The sequence below is a fragment of the Lynx rufus genome, unplaced genomic scaffold (assembly GCF_022079265.1).
Source record: "Lynx rufus isolate CCGP_SWC_20201006 ecotype Redwood Valley unplaced genomic scaffold, mLynRuf1.p SCAF_34, whole genome shotgun sequence".
Taxonomy (NCBI): domain Eukaryota; kingdom Metazoa; phylum Chordata; class Mammalia; order Carnivora; family Felidae; genus Lynx; species Lynx rufus.
Window position 1 is genome coordinate 946,181 of NW_025814850.1, and position 25,707 is coordinate 971,887.

The 25,707-nt window shown below is 38.8% G+C and overlaps 1 protein-coding gene across 1 annotated transcript in view; it reads right to left on the reverse strand.

The window, feature by feature from the left end:
• STAT5B (signal transducer and activator of transcription 5B) overlaps positions 1-24,182 on the reverse strand; it is a 65,338-nt gene extending 41,156 nt beyond the window's left edge. Inside the window, exon 1 of the mRNA XM_047093574.1 lies at positions 24,040-24,182. The gene's annotated coding sequence lies outside the window, so the exon portion shown is untranslated. The remainder of the gene's footprint in view (positions 1-24,039) is intronic.
• Between the last annotated feature and the right edge of the window lie 1,525 nt (positions 24,183-25,707).

A 25,707-nucleotide genomic window follows, 5' to 3' on the forward strand; every position in this document is an offset into this window, starting at 1 on the left:
ACCATCCCAGATTTTATACCAATGCTCCAGAGTTCTCCACCTAAAAATAAAATAGTATTTTGGCTACAATAAATGTGACAACATATAAGCTCCCCAGTTGATTGATATAAAAATAAATCTTTAGCTTTCCTTTTCTCAAACTGAAGTCACATCAGTTGCCAAACATGCTAAGGCAATGGCCAGGTTCAATGCTGACAATCAGCAGAAGCGCATATATGATTATATAGTTTCTTAGATCAGACATGGGGGGAGAAAAGGCTATACGACTAATAACAAAAAGGGGAAGAGGACAGAAAATATGATTTTAAATCCTCTTTAGGTAGTAACCCCTAGCAGTTATGGAGTAAGACTGAATATCAATTCTGTAATTAATTACTGAATAATTAATATTAATGGAATAATAAGACTGAAGTCTTCCCACTCCCAAAGAAACAACACAGCATTCTCATGTAGGCTTCTTTAAATTAAGCAAGCATCCATACTTTCAATCTTCCTAAAGGCAACAAAATTAGACCCTTTTGAGAATAAAAGTGAAGGAGAAGGAAGGAAAAATGAAAACTTCTTTAAGTTTTCTCAACCAGATGGATTCCTGGCTTAACTACCTACGTACAGCCTAGAAGAAAATGTGACGGGTCCTTCGCAAGGGCTCCTACAGCATGTCATAGGTCTCTATGTGGTTTCTACCTCGTTAGTTTCAGATTGTGGTGGCAACGGAGACAGGAGGCTTTTTCTGAGACAAACTCTTGTTCTAAAGATTCTAGGCTTTGATGATGAAGAGAATGTAACCCACTCTTGACAATACCTCGCTTGAAACGAAGACAATTTGGGGTTTAAGGAAAAACTTATTAGTTTGTTACATACGCTATAACCTAACTGCAGTTAGGTTATAAAACTGTTTCATGTTGGAAACAAAAACTGTTTCATGTTGCAACCAAAATAAACTATTAAATTCCCAAGCCTTTCCTATACTTAATCATCAAAACTTAAATAATAACAAAGGAATTAGCTTGGGAAAGGAGAAAAAAGAGGGTCCAAGCCATAGGAGTAATAAGAATAATTAACAATAGTAATGGCTAACGTTCAAGGAGCTCTTACTACATTATGCACTGCTGTATGCATATCACATACTCATGACAAACATATGAGGCAGTATGATTAGTATCCCCCTCCTATAGATGAAACAGGCTCAAGAGGGAATTTGCCCAAAGTCCTGCGTCAAGCAAGTGAAGGTGCAGGGATTAGCACCTAGGCTGCCCACCTTCGGGGCTCATGCTCTCAATGGTCCACACCTAGCTCCTGACATGATACCTGTGGCCCAAGACTGCTTTATGATAAACACTACAAAATGAATTAACAAAAAGTACAACTCACAAGTAGGTGTGAAAAATTATTTGACAATCCAAAAATGCTTTAAATGGGACTCCCCTTTCCTAAAGGTCAGAGAACATCGAGATGACAAACCTTCAAACAAATCAAAAGAAGCCATGTTAGGTGTTTGGGGGCTCACCTTCACCCCTCTAACTCAATCAGAAATCAGCTAAAAGCTTCAGATTGTAAAATGGAGTGGGAGGAGAATAACGAGAACTGTTCTGGAGGTGAGTAACTTTCCAAAAAGGCCAAAACCTAGATCCTGACCACCTGTGGTCAGAAATTAGCACTGTGACATTTCCTATAAGCAGCAGAGTGGTTACATTTGTTACATTTGTTCCTGAATTCCTCAGTTGGGTTTCCCTTAGATATGTCACCATCCATCATCAATATTTACCAGAGATCATCCTAAACTCAGGTTTTTCTGCTGGAAGAAAACATTTCTCATGAAAGGGACAATATCATTAATACAAATGAGACAACAACTGGTGAAATGTTCTAGGAGGTAAGACAGGATCTTAAAAGCTACTGAAGTCAGTTATCTTGGTAACTGTTTACATTATATCAATAATTAAACATCGACTTACCTAACACTGATGCACACATGAAGTTACAAACAAGGTACAAATGATAAATTCCTGCAATAGTTGATACATGCTAATATGACAAATATAGAAACAATTATGTGAGTGTGCACAGTGCACAATAAATATTAATTCAATGTTAGGAGATCATGTGGGTTCACTAAGCCACGCCATTAAGTAGTAGTTACTCTGATGTGAAAGACAACTTCTGAATTTAATAGTGCCGTGCAATAAATCAAGGGAAAATCTGGGACAAGGACACCTGGCAATTCCATACTCTTATGAAAGGTGCCCCATACAGTCTTCAATAACTCTAGCTGAAAAGAGAATCAACATAATACTTGTATCCTATGCCTTTTATCATTTTGATCATCCTATTTTTAAAAAGAGGCGATGCTTTATCTCTCTAGAATTAGAATTTACCTTATACTCTGGACATAAGAACCAAGGCAACTTTGAGTTATCTGTTGTTCAACTACTAGACTATATGTTATCCCAGGGCAGGAACCATGTCTCATTCATTTTGATCTCCTCAATACAGTACATGGTGCATAGTAATCAATAATTGCGTGTTAAATATAATTTTTGTAGAATTCTGTGTTACCAGAAAAACCCTAAATTGGGGGAAATGAATAGTAGGTCAGTTATTTCCTTCAGACATTATTTTTAACACTGTGGAAGTCATTAACTTGAATCCTTATTACGGGAATAATGGGACTGAATCACACTTTATAGAAACTGTGATGGAGGTTTTGACTCATCATTGGTGCTAATCAAGGTAAATATAATCGCAATGTACCATTCCATAAATATCGTGACAAGTTTGTAAAATAGAGCCAACACCTCATTGCAGCAATTTCAAAGAGAATTACATGAAATATGATGGTGCTAATATTAAGCTGAAATTCCAAAGAAAGCTTCTCCTTTATGCAAACCAAACCATTTCTTTCCTTTAATTATGTGTCAAGAAAGAAGTTGAGTATAAACGGAAGGCACAACGTTTATCAACAATTCGTTCCTTCGGTTACCATGCATACTACCAAAGACAATCCAGAAAGGTTTTATTATTATGCCAAAACAAGATGATGAGGCTCTACATCCAGAACGTAGATTAACGTTAGAAGGATGACTCAGGACTAATGGCATCGGTCTGATAGACACTGAACCTATTTTTCAATCTCCTGAGAATTCTTCAACTATAGGACCGAATACCAACTCAGGAAGATATTTCTGCAAATACAGCCACCTTTGGCTACAGACTATTTTTTATTTAAGATGTATTTCCATGGAGCAAAGTAAATTTAGTAAGTGAAAATATAGTCTTGAATTGCTATGGATGTCCCCTACCCCTGCCAAAAATGACAAGCTGCTTGCTCAAAAGCTGTCACTAATTAGCAGCTGCTGCTGTAAAGAAAACCAAAGTAAGGCCAATAAAAGCATATTGAACTGCAAGAGGGCCCTATGACAAGAAATAGGAAATGCAAAAATCTACTTATGACCAGTAAACTAGAAATACTGGCAATCTAAATTTGGGAGAAGTGGGGGCAGGGCAATAATGGCAACATATAACCATTAATACTTCTTTAAATGTTTATTTATTTACAAGAGACAGAGAGAGAGGGCACACAGAGGAAGGGCAGAGAGAGAGGGGGACAGAGGATCCAAAGTGGGCTTTGCACTGACAGAAGCGAACCCGATGCAGGGCTCGAACTCGTGAACTGTGAGATCATGACCTGAGCCAGAGTCGAATGCTCAACTGACTGGGCCACCCAGGGGCCTCTATATTCATTAATATTTAAACAAGAACTGGAATATTCCCCCAACATCCTGAAAGTCACAGAAATCCCAGAAGACAGTTATTGAATTCCATGACAAATATTTCCACCTTTCTAACAGGAACTGATCTTGGTTTTGGATAATTTCTCATTGTCAATACTTCTGTCTCTGGCATAGTAACACTTGCATTTGCAGATTAAAAAAAAAGTTGAATTTAAAAAATACCTTCCAGGGGCACCTGGCTGGCTCAGTCAGTAGAGCATGCAACTCTTGATCGCAGGGTTGTGAGTTCAAGCCTCATGTTGGGTATAGAGATTACTTAAAAATAAAAATTTTAAAGTAAATAAATAATCAAAATGGCTTTCATATTCTAATGGCTTCGGCCCAAACTCCGAAGGTTATGAACCTAACTGGTGACCCTCTATTTTACAAGTCGAGAAAACGGAGTCAAGGATAGCAGAAAAGATCTGCCCAGAGTCAGTGAGCAAGGCATACAGTGGTAGAAAATCTCTTTACTGGCTCTATGTTCTATGTTCTGTTTAGGAGGCTCTAAAACAGTACATACATTAAGATTAAGATCCTACTTAAAATTTAAATTGCACAGGTTGCGGGGCACCTGGTTGGCTCAGTTGGTTAAGCATCCGACTCTGGCTCAGGTCATGATCTCGAGGTTGGTGAGTTCAAGCCCCACATCGGGCTCTGTGCTGACAGCTTGGAGCCTGGAGCCTGCTTCAGATTCTGTGTCTCCCCCTCCCATGCTCATGCTCTGTCTCTCTCTGTCTCTCAATAATAAATACACATTAAAAATTTAAAAAATAAATAAAGAAATTGCACAGGTTGCTTTTCAAATCATTCTCCAAGGCTATCCCTCCTCTCTCTTTCTTTCTTTACCCATCAGACAAATATAAATATACTGGGAGCAGTATATTTCTCTTTTCTCTCAACACACCAGGTTCTGTCCTTTAAAAAACTTAGGGATATTTCCTCCTTCAGATTAGTTCTCTTACTCTCTTTCTCCCTCTCCTTCCAGGTAGAATGATAGAAAGCCGTGGACTGTTTTATTTATATTTGGGCCATAGCATCTGCTTGTCTCTGCAGCAACTACTCAGGAAAATAATAATGAAAAAGAAAGAAGGAAGGAAGGAAGGAAGGAAGGGAGGGAGGGAGGGAGGGAGGAAGGAAGGAAAGGAGGAAGGAAGGCATGGAAAGGAAAGGGAGGGAAGGAACGAGAAGATATAATGAGAATAGAAAACAGAAAAGAAACAAGTTATGAACATGATTTTTTAATGAAGCAACAATTCAACCTCTCTCAGAGCTGTTGTCCCTTAGAGTTTGTCTTAATGTCGGTATAAACAATTACAACAATGTACCGGTAATTTTCCAGTTCATCATCAGGCTATAAGAAGAGAACACTTTGCTTTATGAAACATGAAGAAAGACTAATCTCTGTTATTACTGTCAGTGCAGGTTTATCAGCAAGCCCTGGAGGAGATAAGCCTACAGACATAAAGATTAGGAATCACATTTTCAAAGCTTTAATAACCCCCTAGTGGTATGCAACAAGCTGCTGAATTAAGTTGTCTGGATACTTATTTTGTATGCATCACTGGCTAGGTCTAGGTACAAAGCAAAAACTAAAAACTCAGGGGAAAGACAAAAAAAAAAAAAAGACATAAAGGGACAAATGTTATATGATTCCACTTATATGAGGTACCTAGAATAGTCAAACTTCTAAAGAAAGTATGTAGAATGGTGGATACTGGGGACTGCAGGAGAAGGGAATGGGGAGTTACTGTTTAATGGATACAGTTTCAGTTTGGGATGATGAAAAAGTTCTGGAGATAGACAGTGATAGGTGCATGACAATTGTTGCAAGACAATGTAAATGTCCTTAATGGAACTGAACTAGTTAAACCGGTAAATGAAATCCAAAGGAAATATAGGGAATTAATTGGCTTTCCCCTCTCTTGTTTTTCTTCCACAGTAAAAGGCATACACGTTCAGCCCTACTGAGGGCTGAAGCGGTCTCTGGATACACACCCTGTCCATTGAGATTAAAGGGGAATAAACGAAATGGAATTAAGGTATCTTCAACACCAGCCAGTGTTTTTGGCTGTCTACTGTATCTGTCTACTGTAAACAAAAGTGGATCAAACCCCCTCACAGAAACAGTAAGTATTTATAAAGAGCACCTGTTAGATGCCAGGTTCTGTTCTAGGTACTGAGGATACAGCAGTGAAAAAAACAGACACAACTTTTATTAAACTTAGACTCTAGTATCAGATATTAAACACTTGAAAATTCAAATAAACACACACTATGCTATACTTCCTAATTTTGGCTTTTAATTTTCTTTCCTTTTTTTTTTTTCCATTGGGTGTAAAGGATACCACCTGACTATTACAAAATCTTACAAGTAAACACTAAAAGTCTGTGTATTCAAACCAACATTTGGGGAAAAGTTTGAAAAGCACCTCCACAAAATCAGATGGAGGTTGAGGACTGGCTTTTGTGAAAGGCCTGGCAATGTGAAAGCAATTTCTGATAAAACCAGGACATCTGTTCATCCCTGTTGAAAGCTGGTCATCTCTACGGAGCTATGTAGTACATGCAAAACAAATCAGGTCTAATAAAGGATTCCACAGTTAAGATCATTTCAGTGCGGTATTAGTCCAGCTTTTTTTCAAGATACTCAGTTTGATATAGAGGATAGCTTTCCTGCCTGATACAATCAAATCAAATCATTTACCTTTCAAAGATGATTTGCAGATTCCATCTCTACAAGGTACTAAAAATATAGGGCAGAGAGTTAAAAACTCCATAGGACTCAAGTTTCTACCTATCAATGCATAGCAGCACAAGATGGCAGGTGACTAGCAAACACTTCGTTTCTTCTTTTTCCCACGGAATAAAATATAGGTCACATTCTACTAAAATAACAAGTACCATTAGGGTGAAAACCTAGGTATAACAAAAGTATTTTGAAATACTTGAAAATGCCCCACCTGTTTCCCAATTCAACACAACAATCTTTTGTGCAACATAATGAGTAGAATGAATTTTAAAACAGAAGAATCAGACTCCCTGAAGCATAACAATTTTTTAAAACTTTCATTTTTAAGGAAATATCTTAAATATTCTAAAATAGGCTGTCATACTTGGAAAAAAAGGATTTTTTTCTTTATGGAAATAATCCTCAATTTTATTGAGGAATAATTTATATTCAGTAGACTTTATCAGGATGTTTAAAATATATATATTTAATATAACTAACATATTTAGACACCAAACTAAAATAAAGGGGTTCCTAAGGCCTACCTAGTAGTAAGAGCTAGAATGTTTTATTGAACATTAAGAAGCCAACTAATATGCCTTTGAGGTCAGCCAATATTCAAAGCAACATAGAAGTTCCATCCATTTCTTCAAAGGTTCCTTCTACAATCAGAAATCTAAAAAGATCATTAAGATAAACTAAGTAGAAAAGACTGAAGAATGGAAGGAAGCGGGGCTTAGGCATTACTAGGTTCTAGAATCTCTCTATCAAGTCAGCCTTCTGAAGCTCTGTTTGTTCAGTCTTTCACACACAGTTGGAGTTATCATCTCATCTCCAGAGAACAAAAAATTACTCCCCTCCTTAGGTTATCGCCAAAGATTAAACTAACATTGGAGGAGAACTCTCTTTTGAAAGGAAAAAATTTCATCTGTAACCAGAAGATCTCAAATTCCAAGCACCAACTTTATGTACACCATAAAAATGAATAGTAGCTAACATCAAAAAATTTTCTTTTCTAGGAAAATTCAGTTTAAACAACAACAACAACGACGACGACAACACACACACACACACACACACACACACAGAAGGAAAACAAAATAACAAAAAACTCTACCTAAAAGTGATTTGATAGCTGAGTTATACCTACAACAGAATGAGCTGTTTTATGTTTTAGTTCCAGGGTTGTAGGGTCATAGAGGTGATGAGACAATTTAGGTCAACGCATCAAAGTTCAATACTCAGGCCCTTACACCTTTCTGTAATAAAAACAACAGGCAACTCCCAACATCTTCCCCATATCCTCTTCCTGATCACCTTACAAATGGACTCATGTTCCAAAACTCATTTGCACATGTGTTGTTTGGAACATGGAACATTTTCCCATAGGAACAAAGTTATAGAGAGATCAAAAATACCTAGGTAAACCCCAAAACCTCAGTTGATCTACAATCTTAGAAAACTTAGTTACCCTTTATAATTTTGTTTCTGAAGGAAAAGATGTTAAAATTTCTAGTCAGGAATACCATTAAGTAACAAAATAATTCCTCTACCCCTGTCTATTCTCCAGCCCAGCTACCACACAGCACAGACTAGTCTCCTGTTCTCAAAAAAAGAGAAGGACTTCCAGGAGGTAGATAACGCTTCAACCATGCTTCAGGGTAGCAGTTTAACAAAAAGGAAGTGCATATGTGCATGTTTCTGTGTACTTTGGAGTGGGGGTCTGGTAGGAAGTTTTAGGAATACCATCTTCTTCAGGTAAGAATAGCTTCTGTTCCCTTTATAGAGCAATAGCTTCAGTTCCCAGAGGGCAAGAGATCCTATTTGTTTTTGTTTTTTAGTTTTTTTTAAGTTTATTTATTTTTGAGAGAGACAGAGACAGAGCACGAGGTGGGGAGGGGCAGAGAGAGGGGAAGACACAGAATCCGAAGCAGGCTCCAGGATCTGAGCTGTCAGCACACAGCCCGATGTGGGGTTTGAATTCACAAACTGTGAGATCATGACCTGAGCTGAAGTCAGATGCTTAACCGACTGTACCATCCAGGTGCCCCAATTTCTTTTTTTTAACGTTTATTTATTTTTGAGAGGGAGAGCGTGTGCAAGTGGGGGAGCAGAGAAAGAGGGGGACAGAGGATCCGAAGCGGGGTCTGCACTGACAGCAGAGGGCTGGTGTGGGGCTTGAATTCACAAACTGTGAGATCATGACCTGAGCTGAAGTCGTCAGACGCTTAACCATCTGAGTCACCCAGGCGCCCCAGCAAACCTAAGCTTTTAAGTTAAATTAAAAAAATAAAGTTTTACTATACTTACTGAAATGTCAGAATGAAATTACACTATTTGAGTTGAGTGGACAAAGTACTGTTTTTAAAAAATTACTTTTCTGTTACCATCTCTGTAGGAAGATAGGTTTAAGACTAAATCTAGTGTTATCTTTAATGGAACTACTGGTGATTATCTACCATCTACTCAAAGAATGTGAAATTCACTTTGAGTCAGATTAAAAATCTATCCTAATGCATATTTCAAAGGAAGTCCAGGGGCACCTGGGTGGCTCAGTTGGCTAAGCATCCGATTCTTGATTTTAGCTCAGGTCATGATCTCACGGTTCATGGAATAGAACCCCACGTTGGGCCTGCACCGACAGTGTGGAGCCTGCATGGGAGTCTCTCTCTGCCCCTCCCCCGCATTCTCTCATTCTCTCTCTAAAAATAAATAAACATTAAAAAAAAACACTTAAAAAAAAAAAGAACAAAGAAGTCCATGAAAATTCTCACCTGACTTCTCTGAAAAAAAATGTAGTGATCCAAATAAAATGTCCAATAATTACAACAATGTGGTATATGCAGAGACAAACTGATCTCTGGAACAGGAGAGAGAAGCAATGGATCTGAACAGATATAAGAACTTAGAATATATGATAAGCATGTGCTTTATCAGTAGAGAAAGAAGGAGCTGATGGGAAATGGTGGATTTTTTTCTTTTGATAATTGGCCAGATATTTGGAACTGATTTAGGTTAAAATTGTTAATACATGTAAAACATTTAGCTCAGTGCTTGGCACATGGTGAGTCACCACTAAATATACTGTTTTCAGGAAAACAAAGCTACAATTCCCACCTCACTTCTTACAGAGAAATAGATTCCAGATGGATGGAGAAACTTTATGTAAAAAAACCACCAAAAACCAAACCCAGAACCACACAACATTCTAAAAGAAAATACAAATGAAAATTTTATAATCTCTCAGTAGAGATGGTTTTTCTAAGCATGTCTTAATAACCAGATCAGAGAAGAAAAAGCTGTTAGACAACATAAAAATTTAACATTTTGTACTGCAAAAAATACTATACAAAGTTGAAAGCCAAGAAGAGAAAAAACTGGGAGGAAATTATTTGTAATATGCAAGACAGAAAGATCTTTGGGAAAACTCAAACAGCTATATAGAAAAACAGGCTAATTATATACAAGGGCAAATCACAGGGGCTCTTGGGTGGCTCAGTCTGTTAGGCATCTGACTCTTGGTTTTGGCTCAGGTAATGATCTCATGGTTTGTGGGATTGAGGCCTATGTTGGGATTTATGCTGACAGCACAGAGCCTGTTTGGGATTCTCTCTCCTCTCTCTGCCCCTCCCCCCCCTAAATAAATAAACGTTAAAAAAAAAAAGGCAAATCACAAAGAAACAAAATGGCCAATAAACACGTGAAGCACCATCTAACCTTGCTGGAAATCAAAGAAATACAAATATGAGAGACTAACAAAGATATGAAGGTTACCAACGCTCAGTTATGGAAGATGTGGGGAAATGGCCATCCCCTTCATGAACTAGTTCTTGTTAGGCATGTTGACTGGGGTGGTCTTTTGGGAGGGTGGTTTGGCACTATCTATGCAGAGAGCTCAGCAACTCCACTTGTAGAACTTACATTAAGAGGATGGTACAGTAAATGCAAAAAACACACTCAGACTAAGAATCTGCACCACACTGTTGTCTATAAAAGAGAAAAACTGGAAACTTAAATATCTTTTTTTTTTTTTTTTGAGAGAGAGAGAGAGAGAGAGAGAGAATGAGAATGCACGCAAGCAAGCAGGGGAGAGTCAGAGGGAGAGACAGAGAATCTCCAGCAGGCTCCATGACCAGCACAAAGCCTGACATGGGCTTGATCCCATGACCCTGTGATCATGGCCTGAGCCAAAATCAAGAGTCAAACACTTAACCAACTCAGCCACCCAGGTGTCCCCAACTTAAATATCCATGAATAGATAGTGGATTAACTAAATTATGCTGGGGCTATCCAATGGAATACAGACCTTTAAAATGTTGAAGTAGATTGATATTTATTGAGTTCCCGGGGGAAAATAAGTCCCTCTTGAGTCCCCAGGTAACAAGATCAGACTAGAGGTTTCTAAGTCAGTCCACATTTTATAAATTTAGATCATCTATCTCTTCTCCATATGTGCCCACCTCCACCACCTGTGTTAATGGAGGGCTGGTTGTTTGTTTATATTAGGGGCTTGTAACCTGAGTCCATGGACCTCTTGAAATGTATGCAAAATTTTATGTTTATGTATATTTTACTGGGAAGAGAGTCAATGGTTGCATTATGGTTGCATTAGAGTCTCAAAAGGTCCCCTAATCCCCAAATGGTTAAGAATCTCTGGCAAATATAGTTTAATGGGGTACCTTGTCTAATTTTGCCTTAAAAGCATATGTGATTATACAGCCCATTCATTTACCAGTCAACAAATATTCACTAAGTTTTATCCTGATTGGTAGCCCAATTACTGGAAAATTTTGGAATAAATTTCTTTACTCACTTTGGAAGTGTATTTATTTTTATTTATTTTATTTTAGAGAGAGAGAGAGTATGCATGAACGGGGGAGGGGGGGAGAGGGGGAGGGAGAGGAGGATGGAGAGAGACAAATATACAGAGAGAATCCTAAACAGACTCTATGCTCAGCACAGAGCCTGATGCAGGGCTCGATCCCAAGACCCTGGGATTATGACCTGAGCTGAAATCAACAGACACTCAACTGACTGAGCTAGCTACTCCAGTCGCCCCAGAAGTGTTTTTAAATACACAGATGTACACAACCTCAAAAAGCCCTCTGTGGGAATGCAAACTGGTGCAGCCACTCTGGAAAACAGTATGGAGGTTCCTCAAAAAATTAAAAATAGAACTACCCTACAACCCAGCAATTGCACTACTAGGCATTTATCCAAAGGATACAGGTGTGCTGTTTCGAAGGGGCACATGCACCTCAATGTTTATAGCAGCACTATCAACGATAGCCAAAGTGTGGAAAGAGCCCAAATGCCCATCGATGGATGAATGGATAAAGAAGACGTGGTATATATACATACAATGGAGTATTACTCAGCAATCAAAAGGAATGAAATCGTGCCATTTGCAACTACATGGATGGAACTGGAGGGTACTATGCTAAGTGAGATTAGTCTGAGAAAGACAAATATCATATGACTTCACTCATGAGGACTTTAAGATACAAAACAGATGAACATAAGAGAAGGGAAGTAAAAATAATATAAAAACAGGGAAGGGGACAAAACATAAGAGACTTAAATATAGAGAACAAACAGAGGGTTGTTAGAGGGGTTGTGGGAGGGGGGATGGGCTAAATGGGTAAGAAGCATTAAGGTATCTGCTCCTGAAATCATGGTTGCACCGTATGCTAACTTGGATGTAAATTAAAAAATAAATTATTGATTTAAAAAAAAGCCCTCTGGCAGCTAAGAGACAAAAAGCAGATTACAGAGTTTCAAACAAAATTATAATGTTAACTTCTGAAGGAAGTAATTTTTCTACAGACTTTTGAATCTTACATATATTTGAACTCCATTAAAGAGGTAACCATAAGACTTATAGACTTGGAAAAGAAATCTTTGTGAGGATAACCAAGCTCTCAAAATCAGACAAAGACTAGAACACAATCAAGTATCTAGTTCTAAATGAAGAAAGCAATGAATCATTTTGTATATTAATATTCAAATATATTCTACAATTGACTGATGCCATATTATAAAATATATATGCTAAATTTGAGGCCCCAAATTTATAGGATTTTCAAAATATCTCATGATTTGGTAAAAGTGATTCAGGTACATAAAAGAAGAAAGAGAATTATTCTAACTGGTCATAATAATATCATAGTGATAAAACAGATTACAGAGAAAATCAGCAATGATAAATGAACTGAAGCCAAAGGAAAACATAGTTTTGGGTTAAATAAGATTGATCACATTTTCAGGAGGCAGAGGATGTAAGAATAAGCAAAAAGGAACCATAATATCAACAGGATCTATTTATGAAGGCATATTGAGCAATATGTTTATGGTTTTATCTTTAATACACAAAAATATTTATTTGTCTTTATACATTTGAATTAACTAATTATGGATTTAGGTTTAAAACGCACTAAAAAGTACTATATGATTTCTTTTATGTTTTACTTTTCTCAAAACTGACTTAAAGTTCTGTCACAGCAAGTTCCATTATGATAAATTATGAGGCACAATCCAGGTGAAGTAAGATTTTTACCAAGTTGTATTATACATAAAGTAAGTAAGTTGGGGGCACCTGGCTGGCTCAGTTGGTAGAGTGTGCAACTCTTGAAATTGAGGTTGTGAGTTCAAGCCCCACGTTGGGTGTAGAGATTACTTTAAAAAAATTTTTTTTAATTAAAAAAAATTAAAAAATAAGTAGGTCATCTTCTAGGCTTATTATATATAAGCCTAGAATATATATATATACACATATATATGTATACATATATATGTATACGTACATATATGTATATGTGTATATATTGTACACATACATATATATGTATACTATATATACATATACACATACATACATATTGTATATACATACATACATATGTACATATATGTATACATAGTCTTAAAATCATATATAATCTTTAAAAGTCATATATATGTGCATATATATGTACATATACAATCATATATAACCTTAAAAATTATATATATACATATATATGATTTTTTAAGATTGTAATATTATTTGCTGCAAAAGTGCTAAGACCTAAATACTTGTGCTCCAGAATTCTCCTAAAACATCAAGTTGTAACTTATTTTCATCTTTCTTCTTTAAACTTCTTAAAATGTTAAAATGCTTTTAAACACTAAATTTAATTACAAAGAAACTACTTAATGTGAATTTAATTAAGGCAGAACACAAGTCTCTTGTATTAGCAATGACATATACCCAAGAGAAAGTACCTTTCACTAGAGATTTCCTTTACCAGATACTCCCAAATGAACACATAATAAACATTTAGAGAAGTCATTAAGCATGACTAATGGAATTACAAGGACAAAAATCCATAAACCTAGCAATCTTTGTAGGTATCATCATGACAGAAAAAGCAACGCAAAAGCAAATACAGAAAATATACTGAAATAATACAACGTTTAGGGTCACCAGAACTTAAAATAAACTAGACCTAAATTTTTTTTTCAAATGTTGGAAAAAAACAAACACATCTTCAATATGAAATGAGTGGTAACTTAGTAGAGCTCATACACAGGTAAAGCAATATAATCTCTTTATCACATTTATAAAACAATATAATTCACCATCAGCTTATATATAAAAATATGGACCATTCCAAAGTATAGGAAATAACTCAGTCCTCAAGTCAAATTATTTTAACTCTGAAAACATTAAATGTAATTAGAATGATTTTAATACAGTTCTTCAACAAAAGATGTCATAAACCATACCAAATAAGTATACTAGGCCAAATATTTAACACAAACATCACAAACTATGTATTTTCTGCTCCTAAAAAGGAAATACTAACTGAAAATAAAACAAGTTTCTCATTCTAAATCAACACACAAAATTCATTTTAAAAATAACTTTTTCCCCTAGCTTTATTGAGATATAACTGACATAAAACATCATGTAAGTTTACGGTACACAATGTAATAATGTGATACACATATATATTGCAAAATGATTGTCAAAATAAGGTTGGTTAACCATCCAACACCTCACATAGTTACAACTTGTATATTTGTGCCTGTGTGGTAAGAACTTTTAAAAATCTCTCTTAGCAACTTTAAAATACACAATGCAGTTAACTATAGCTGTACATTACATACTCAGAACTTACTCATCTTATAACTGGAAGTTTGTACCCTTTGGCCACTTTCACATAGTTCTCTGCCCCCTGCCTCTGGCAACCACCCATCTGCTTTTTTTTTTTTTTATGAGTTTGATATTTTTAGATTCCACAGATCAGGGAGAACATACAGCATTTGTCTTTGTCTGACTTATTTCACTTAGCGTAATGTTCTCTAGATTCATCCATGTTGTCATGAATGGCAATGAAAGATTTCCTTCTTTTTTGTGGCCAAATAATATTCCATTATACATATTTCTCTCATATTTTCTTTACCATTCATTAAAACTAACATTTTTTCTTGACTACAAAGTATTCCCTGTTCATTATTGTTTATTACAGAAAAATGGGAAGATACTAGAAACCACACATACACACACTCAGAATCCTAGAACCCAGAATAATTTTTTAACGCCTACACTTTTTTCCAAGTACAACTTGTATGCGATTGTTTTGCAATTTGCCTTTTCATTTAGTAATATATTGTAAACTTTACCTAAGTCATTAAATATTGTTGTATAACATGACTTGAAATGGCTAAATAGTATTTCATTATATAAGATATCCTTCAATTTAGTTAATTAATCCTCTAATGCTGAACACTGTAGTTGTTTCCAATTTGTTGTTATTATCAATAACACTACGAGGAACATCCTTATATAGTAATCTTTGCACATATTTCAGATTATGTTATCTAAATGGAACTGTTAGGTCAAAGGATATGTACACTTTTAAGGCTTTCAATACATGTATATATATCAAACTGCTCTTCAAAAAAAGCACCAATTTACATCTGACCAACGAATATGAAGGTACCAGTTTCTCCACATTCCCAAGCAACATGGCTTTTATTACTTCGATATTTTTAGTTTTGTAAATCATGTCATTGTTTTTATTTGCATTTCTTGATCTCTAGTGCAGAACATAATTCTAAATGAACATTGACCATTTGTATCTCTTCTTTTTTCATTTTCTCTTTGGGAGATCATCTTTTTTCTTAATTTTTTTATAGTATTTAAAAAATTTTTATTTTTGAAAGAGAGACAGACAGACAGACAGAGTGTGAGCTGGGGAGGGGCAGAGTGAGAGGGAGACAAAATTCCAAAGCAGGCTCCAGGCTCTGAGCTGTCAACACAGAGCTCAATGTGGGGCTCGAACTCACGAACTATGAGATGGTGACCTGAGCTGAAGTCGGACGCTCAACCGACTGAACCAACCAGGCATCCCAACTTTTTTTCTTACTTTTGGTATATAGTCTTTATATATAATAATATTAACTCATAACCTTTTGTCATATATGTTTACAGTGTTTTTCTTATTTTGTCATTTATCTTTGGCTTCTGGCATTTTTTTCATATAAGAAAGTTTTTAATATTTATGCACTTATGTATTTTTTTCCTTTCATGAGTTATTCCATAAAAGCCACAAGGTTGGTATTTCTTACGTTTGCCTTTTTCAAATTTACCAATAGAACAGGAACATAATGCTAAGTTCTTTTCAAACTAGATCTCTCACATTTGGGTAATAAAAATTCAAAACCATAAATTTTGACAATGTCACATTTCTAGGACAAAATTTAAAATGTGTGCTTAAGGTAATAACTTACTTAAGGACCCATTCCTTTCAAATTATGTGCTCTGCTCTGGTATTGCAAAATCAAGAAATCATGCTTCATCACCAACTCAGCATGTAAGTTGTAGCCATGTCATTCAGGAAGCCAAATATTTTCTATTTTGTTTTAATACCTTCAACAGTTAAGGAGGAAGGTAAATTTATACACATGACAATGAATTTAGTGTTTTAACTTGGTATTTAAACTCGTTACAAGATAAACTCATCCTTAAAATATGCTTAGGATATATATGTTTCAGGGTTTCCATATATCATTACAAAATGGAAACAGTAACAACAACACGAAAAGAAGGAATATGTGCGTTGCATCTCTAGGTATTAGACCTTCCATACCTTTTGGAATAAGGCTCTATTATGTCCAATTTTCACTATAATTCTCCCTCACTTTCTACCAGAAACAGATCATAAATTGTGAAAACATAAATCCACAAGGTGGATCGTCTCATTTTATAAGGAGCTGTATAATGCTGTAGATCTCTAGTTTGCTATTTTTCTCAAGCCTAAAAGATTACCAATATATTTTAGATACATGAAGCAAAACAAAAACATAGAATTAACATTATTTCTGAGAGAATGGTTTACCTAGTTCAAACTACAAATGACTGTATTATAGAATGCTGTATTACAAACCTGATAAATTCTAATTTTTAGTACTTTAACAGATTAAGGGCTCAACAGTTTCTATTTATAAATGTTACAATGACATTTGTGAATGTAGCTTATTTAAAACATTTTCCCCAGGTTGAATTTTTAAGTCCCATTCTTCATAAAAACATAACGATCTGCACAGGTTACAGGCTCTGAATTTTAGACAACACAAAATAGTTTTTTCACAAACTTTCTAATTTACTCTCACCTAAAGGCTGGAAAACCCCACTGAAGGTTTTTAAAAACTCATCAAACATAGAGAAAAAAAAACTGCTTTAATTGTAGGATCTCACTGACACAAACATAAGGAAATTCTGAGTTATAGATACTTCACATTAAGCTTTTTCCACTGACATTGTAACTTCTGTCAACATTCAAAGAAAATTCAACCCTGGTCAAAGGTGACAGTTTGACAATCCTGGAAGACAACATCCTCTGTTTATTTGAACAAGTTTATACTCTCTGCTCAGGGAATTGAAGTTTTTCTCCTCCCTGACTTGACCTCTCAAATTCAAATCAGCACACTTTAGGGTAATAAATTTTGGCCCCAAAATTTAACTTTACAATCTACCTCCAAGGAAAAATGCTGAGACCATCACATATAAAATGGAATACATTTCTGAGACTAGTTTCCAATGGCCTTTGCATAGCTCTAAAACACAGAATAATTGCTTTGGTTGCCTTAAAAATTAACTTCCCAAATTAAAACTCTTTAGTCCTTCTATCTCAGAAATCACAATTAGTAACTCTAAAAAGCTTCAATAAAACAGGAAGAGGGCTGCAAACCCCTTCAAAATAAAGTTGTAAATAAAATGAGCTGGATACTTGCATTTTCAGTCAACAAACACATGTTACATGCTAAACTGGCATAAATGATCCTTTTGTTTGTAATGAGAGGCCAAGGAGATAGCTTATAGCTCTTCTCCCATGATGTATATGGTAATGTTAGTGGAAGAACAACAAAGGAAATTTATAGTTAGAATTAAGACCTTCTCTGTTTTTACATAATTTCCACTAGGATTATATACATTAGTTGGAAAAATACTTACAATTACCTTCATAAACTTTAAAAATTTCTAAATACATATAATTTTTTTTCTATTAAAAACAAACAAGAGTCCATCTGGGAACACAAATAAAGAAACAGAAGTCTCAAAGAAACCAAATGTCCTTTTGCAGTGCAGTGGTCAGGAACACAGTCCCTGGAATCAGCTCGGTCTGGGTCTGGATCCAGCTCTGCCATTATTACTAGCAATGTGACCTTGGACAAGTTACTCAACTTCTCTGTTGCCACTTCTTCATCTTTCATCTGAAAATAATACCCACCCTCTGAAGATCATGAGTTAAAACATGGCAAGAGCTTATAATAGTCTCTGCTTGGCACACTGTAAATGGACAATGTTAGGTATCATTTTTATTATCTTTCTACTTTTAAGTTTTAGACCTAATTTGAAGTACTTTTTAACTAATTTTCTGATCACTTTTTTTTTTTTCCAACGTTTTTATTTATTTTTGGGACAGAGAGAGACAGAGCATGAACGGGGGAGGGGCAGAGAGCGAGGGAGACACAGAATCGGAAACAGGCTCCAGGCTCTGAGCCATCAGCCCAGAGCCTGACGTGGGGCTCGAACTCCCGGACTGCGAGATCGTGACCTGGCTGAAGTCGGACGCTTAACCGACTGCGCCACCCAGGCGCCGCTCTGATCACTTTTTGAAAGAGGGCATAATTATTACATAGATAACTAGTACATCTTCCCAGATGAGCCCATGGTAGGTAGAGCTATAGCCCACAGTGGTAAATAGTTGTTTTTAATACAAACCATGGATGTGGCTGTTATTAGTAACTCTGGCTTGATCTCCCATATGCAGAAAAAAATCCCCTACAAGGGGAAAACAAGCAGTATTAGAAAATACTTGGGTTTGTCCTACACCATTGCAGGGTAAAGCCAAATTCACTTTACTAGCCTGATGGGCATTGAAAATATTAGTCATCGGAGCGCCTGGGTGGCTCAGTTGGTTAAACATCCGACTTTGGCTCAGGTCATGATCTCACGGTTCATGAGTTCGAGCCCTGTGTGGGGGGCTCTGTGCTGAGAGCTCAGAGCTTAGAGTCTGCTTTGGAATTTGTGTCTCCCTCTCTCTCTGCCTCTCTCTCTCTCTCTCTCTACCTCTCTCTCTCTCTCTCTGCCTCTCTCTCTCTCAAAAATAAATAAAACATAAAAAGAAGAAAAAAAAAGAAAATATTAGTCATCAAATTAATCCCAACAAATAACAATAATTGATTGGCTCATTGATGTATTTCCCCTTGTCTTCCCCAACCTTTCTCTAACTAGTCAGAAAGGAAAGTTTTCATATTTTCTGAGAATCTCATTACTGCTCTCAAACCATACTCTATATCTTAGTAGAATTTAAAAAATGAGTCAGCACAAGCACCTCAAAAAACTAGCAGTGCATAGAATGTGGAGATATTTCTCTTCATAACAGAAATCTGTAAAACATTTTTTTAAAAAAAGAGTTAGAGTGCCAAAAGCAATGGAAGAATAAATGGAGGGTGAGTGTCGGAATAGATCTTGCAAGCTAGCTTCCAAAAGATAAATGTTATGAATCAATATATGTATTTTTCATCTTAAAAGTATTATAATACATGGGAAATAGATGTAATTGTTACAAATAAATCCAGGGAAGAAAATATCCAGTGTGTGACAAATTATTACTCTCCTTTACTGAATATGGGGGGGGGAGGAGTGGGAGGTCAAGACACTCTGTATTAAACTCGACTACAAAGTGCACTATGCATAACTGTGCAACATGCTGATGCAGTACTGCCTTCAGTAATGTGATCCAAAATAAAATTTAGGAGAGATAAACTGTCCCTAAACTGCAAACATGTTTGAATCCCAATTTAATTAGGAGTCTATTTAGTCATTTATACTTCTTAGAATAAAGTTAGTTGAGGGTCAGGAAAAGGCCACTTGCTTTAATCACTGGAACAATACTATATGTACTTCTTTCAAGGATGTACTTCTCAAGGCTCCACATAACTTGTATTCCAACATTTATATTAAAGGTGACATACTATGTAAAAATTATCTGGGAGGGTCAAGGAAGAGTTTTATGGCTGAGGATGATTTCTCCTAAGTTCTACTACCATACCCTAAATTTGTCCTAATTCTTATTTAAATTCTCCATGACATTCTGTACAACTTAAGTTGGTCAGAAAAACTGCTATAGTCACTAGTTAATAGGCGGGTTCTATATTACATAAGCCCAAGGCAACCCCTCTTTAAAACTCTGACCTTCAAGACTCCACAGAACACATTTCAACTCTTAGTACTATACATTATGTAGGTACCTGGAAGGAAACGGATAGCTACAGCCCCATTTTTCTGTTCATTGCACCTTTGTTGTAGTAAGAGTCCTTCAGTTGGGAAAAGATTCAGGAATGTCCTGCCTTCCCAACTGGGTATTTAGTCTGAGTTCGGTAAGGGAGTCATAAAGCAGTACAATGGACAAAGATAACCACATGGCATCTGGTGCTTTATATGTTTAAAATAAAAATGTGACACTACAAGAAAGTCAATATGTGGACCTAATTTTGAAAATACAAACAGGAAGCACCCCCACCCCAATATTACCATTAAAAAAAAAAAAAAAAAAAGGAAACCAAACCTCAAAGATACCTTCCAAGGAAGTCATGGGTGTGACCAAAACTAACAAAAGTAATAAACGTCATCTAAAACCCTGAAAACACCAAAAGTGAGGGTATTTAACCACCTAAAAATCTAACTCCTGTAAAGTACTCCTCTCTTTGATCAGTAAAAATAGCATAGATTTACATACATAAAGTCTTCTCCAAACTAGCTTAAGTGTTTCAGTAACAGGATCATCATAAGAAGAAAACATCCGATGTCAATATTCTACTTAAAATAAAGACAGAATTATTAAAAATGAATATAATTTTTTTAAAAGTTTTTATCACTGTGATACTCATGACTTAAACGTACAGAAAACTGTCTGATCAATGGAAACTAGATTGTTAAATTTGACTTTCTTATTCCCAGAAATAAGCATAAAACTGTTGTGTTTCCAACATTGCAGGGGAAAAAATACTTCTGATTTTAGAACATTTCTATTAACAAAGCCAAGACTTAAAGAATTTTTTTTTCCTTTAACCACTACACAAAATTGGGGACAGTGACACTTGAGAGCTAACTTTTCAAGATAATTTTTATTAAGTTCCGGAGTCAAAGTATTCTGCCACTTTATTATGAACTCAGTAACCTGGAACTGTCAAATTAACTTGTTAAAAGAATGAGTTTCAAATACTCAAAACAAGTTAATAAAAACTGGAAGTTTTTTGCTTCCTTTTTTTGTAGGAATAATGCGGTAATCTACTACACTCTAATAGAAGGGGAAAAAATGTCTCACTTGGCAGGTAGCACATCCAGAGATCTGTGAATACTTTTATGAGATACATACATGTTTACAGGGCAGTAGTAAGATTCCTTTGATTCTACCTTCAACCTGCAATCTAATCTTGCATGTGCTATTTACCTATTTATAACACATTCCTTTTACAAGACTGCTTCTATCACCTACCTACATAAAAACAAGCCAAATGAACCACCACACGCACGTTCATAAATATAAACCTAACACAAATCACAAATAACTTGAAAACCAACACTAACATAACTTGAAAAACTTGACATAAGTACCAAAAGAGCAATAATGACACCCTTTGCTAGTCTTGATGTGGTTTTTGTATATGTAAAGAACATTTTAAAAAATCAATTGAGAGCAAGCAAATGAAGATGAAATGAGAAGTTGGGGCACAATAGGAAGTGCTGACCAAAATATTTATGTTGTAACACTTCAAACAATGATAGCACTTCCCCCCCCCCACCACCTTCTATCACATATATCACGGAGTACCCATTGAAGAAATACATCCACCTTAAATTTCTTAATACAATCCATATTAATATCCTGTTGGCAAAAACATGAATCCTGAAAAGGCCAGGACTAGGGAGAAGGTGGGATAATTTATTGAGTTGGATATACAGCAAAGATTTTATGTAGTTCAGCTCCAAGTTATGCAATAACCAAACTGCTAGTGATAGAAATCAACTTTTTTTTTTTTTTTTTTTTGCTTCTGAGGTTTTGCTTTTTTGAAAAAAGATCTCTCCATTCCTTCCCTGTATCTCAACCAGGTGCTTGAAATTTTCATCTTCCAAAGGCTACGGAACACAAGCAATCTACTAGATAACGCTTACCTGACCAAAGGTGTGGTGGTGTTTTAATTGAACGTGACAGACATCACAAATTGTCTCATGGTAAATTTTTCTTAAAATTGGCAGCCCCTTCTCCCATTTATACTATCAATTCTAACAACTGTAATCTTCCGTGAGATGGAAATTGGTACCAAAACAAATAAAAAACCCAAAGCCTTGATATAAAGTCAGTCAATAGGATTCCACCATGTGAAATGATCAGAACTGATCCAATGTTCACGGTGTTACGACATAAAATTAGAAAAATGTGAAAGGTACACAAAATAAAATACATTGTTTTCTAACATCCATTAAATATAAACAATACAATATAAACAAATGAACCATAACAGAAGAATGTTGAAGAAAGAGGCAAAATTATATTATCTTCATCGAACAATAACAGAATTATTTGAGGTAATATACACAACAGCTGAAAGCTTATTATGGCCCAGGCAGCTATCCAACCACTTTGGAAACCTAAGATATCAGTGGATGATAAACATCATTTGAAGACTGAGAAAATGACATAAAGCTCAGTTTAATAATTTGGTGACACACGGCCCTTTCAAGGGGCATTTCCCAAGGACATTCCAGAGACAATTAATGGAACTGTATTTAGGCAAAAATCCACTACTCCACAGGGTTTTGGGCAGAGCACTGATCTAAGAGTCCTCAGACCGACATTTCAGTCCCAGGACGACTGAACAGCTGCGTGAACCGAGCAGATCACCTTCTCCATCTACCTGGGGCCTCAGTTTCCTCATTTGTACAATGAAAGAGAGCGCCAACATTGCCAGGGTCCTTTCCAGCTCTTAACATTCCATGACCCACTTAAAGGTCTGACAGGAGCATGGGGGACAAGAAGAAAAAGAACTGGGCATGGTTCTCCGGGAAAGAGAGGATCGCTATCTCTTTTTGCCTTTAACATTCTTGTGGTTTTCACTAATCTCATCTTCCTAAAAGCTGACACTTGTTTTTCTTCCTCGCCTTTTCCATCACTGCTGGCTACAAGTGTTTGCAAACGCCTCTTGCTCCACACAAGTTCTTTCCTCTTTGATCAGCGTGACCATCTTGCCAGATTCCTTCAGCCTCAGACCAGCTTTTGTGACACCACGACTCCCCTTCCGACTCTCCATATCTACCCCGACACCAGGCGCACTTTTTTACTCTTTAGCCCTGGCTAGCAAAAAAAAAAAAAGGGGGGGGGCACGCCACATCCCACCGCCACACGCACCAGCCCGGGCCTTGGCGGGTCCTGATGTGGGATCCCGCACCCCAGAGCCGTATGGAAACACTCGTATTTGTTGTCTTGACTCCTTATAAGGCACTGTTCCTCGAGGCTAGGCGAACACCTCCCACCCCACCGGGCACCCCCCGAGCTCATCCCACCCCCGGGAGTCGCAGATCCTTCTTTCGAGAAAGGAGAAAAAGCAAGGGGACGCCAGCGGCTACTTGGCACTGCAACCCGGAGGTGTGAGGTGGCCCACAGCAGCCCCCTCCGCTGGCGGGGGTCGGCGCCGGGGCCCTTCACACGCCCACCCCGACACACGCGCCCGCACGGTCCCCACACTCCACACCCTCAGCCCGCCACCGCCGCGGCACGACGCCCCTCGCGCGCGCCCAGCGCCCTCGCCCCCTGAGCCCCCCGCCCCCGGCGCGCAGTCACCGAGGCCGCCTCCCGGCCCGCGGAGCGATGGCGGCGGCGCGGCCCTGCCGGGCGTCTGGGCGGCCGGGGCGCGGGGCCCCGCCCGGGCGGGCTCCCCGGCCTCGCTCTCCGGCCCCGAGCCCGGGAGTCGCCCCGCAGCTCCTACCTCGCTCGGCCCCTCGGGCGCCAGCCGCCGCCGCCGCCCGCCCGCTCGCTCGCTCCCTCCCTCGGCCGGGCCGCCGCGCGTAGTCGCCTGCGCAGGGTCCCCGCCCGGGGTGACGGCTCCAGCCGCCGAGTCTCCTCACGCCGGGACCCGCGGGGGCGCGCGCGCCGCTCGCGCACCGAGGCCCGAGCGCGCCCCGCGCCGGCGCGCGCCGCTTCCTGGTTCCGCCCGGCGCGCGATCGCGAGCCCCGTGGTCCCTCGCACCCGGTCCGCGGCCGCCCTGGAAGGACCCGGAACCCCTCGGCGCGCCGGGCTGGGAGCCGAGGGGTTGGGGCGGGGGGGAGGCGCTGGCGCCACGCGCAGCCCCTTGTCGCTCAGACGGGTGGCGTCCCCTCTCGGCTCCCGAGCCGGGTTCCCCCGGGGCCACGAGCACATGCTGCTTTGTTTGGGTCGACTCGACCACCACGAGCAGGGCTCGGGCCAGACTGTTGTGGTCGCGTTGATTGGCACCCCCCTCCGCGGCCCGCCACCCGCCCTTCCCCCCGGCTGAGGCCCACGTTCCGGGTCCTATCCCTCCCAGGCCCAGGTCAGAAGTCCACCGCTGCCCCATCAATAATTATCCCGGGTTTGCTCCCTGGAGGGCGTTTCAGCCAGAACTGCCGCTTACCATCCGGGCGGAAAGCCTGAATGGACACAGCGGGAGTTTACACTCGCCAGAGTGTCCACTGTTCCAGAGTGAATGGGGGAGGGGGGGGCGGCGGGGGGGAAGGGGCGTCTGACACCATCTCCTTCCCTGGGGACTTTTGCTCGCTCCCGCCAGTTAGAGCTTCGGGGAGGGACTGGCTGCGTTATCAAGAGAAGGAAGAATAAGCACCATCACCTTTGTAAGATCCAGGGAAAGGGGTCTCTGAGAGCCTTTTCCATGTAATGGGGAGGGGGTGTGGTATCTGAGAAGGCAGCCTGAGTCACCCACTCTCCTCTGGCTACATCTCTGGAGCTGGCCAACCGTTTCCCTGGCAACCCGCCAAGGGCCAGCACCAAAGCAAGGCATGTCAGATCTCCAGAAACCTAGCTGCAGGGGCAGAAGGAGAAGGACTCCACACATACACCCAGAGCTTCCCTTCCCTACAGTCTGCAAATCTTCATGTCCAGAGATGACCAAGATCTGCAAGGCCCCAAGTTCTCCCATAATCCTCCTTTGGCAGCTCTTCCCGGCAGCCTTCCCTTCCCCTCCAGAATAACGCCAGCCACAAAGATCTTTGTGTCTGTAGCTGATCACAAAGTCCTTCTCCCCCACCCAGGCAACTGCTTCTATCCCACACTCTGGGCCAACACCTGGCACAGTGCTTTGCCCAGAGTTGGTGCAGGGCATTTGGAGGCTGGAGCAGGAGGACAGGCTGGAGCAGGAAGCTGGATGGAAGCACCAGCACTGAGCATTCTGGCACCTCTCTGGCAGTCACTGTGCAAGATGTTTCAACACTTGAGCACACTGCATTTCTCTCGAAAGTTTTTGCACCTGCACGCATGCTGTTCCTCTGCCTGGAATGTACCTCCTGCCTTCGGTGACAGTTGGTCCAGGCAGTGAGAACCTCTCTCCCCCTGTTTCCCTGATGTTCATGCCCCTATTATGGCACCTCTAGCGTTGAAGGACAATCTCTTGTTTATATGTCT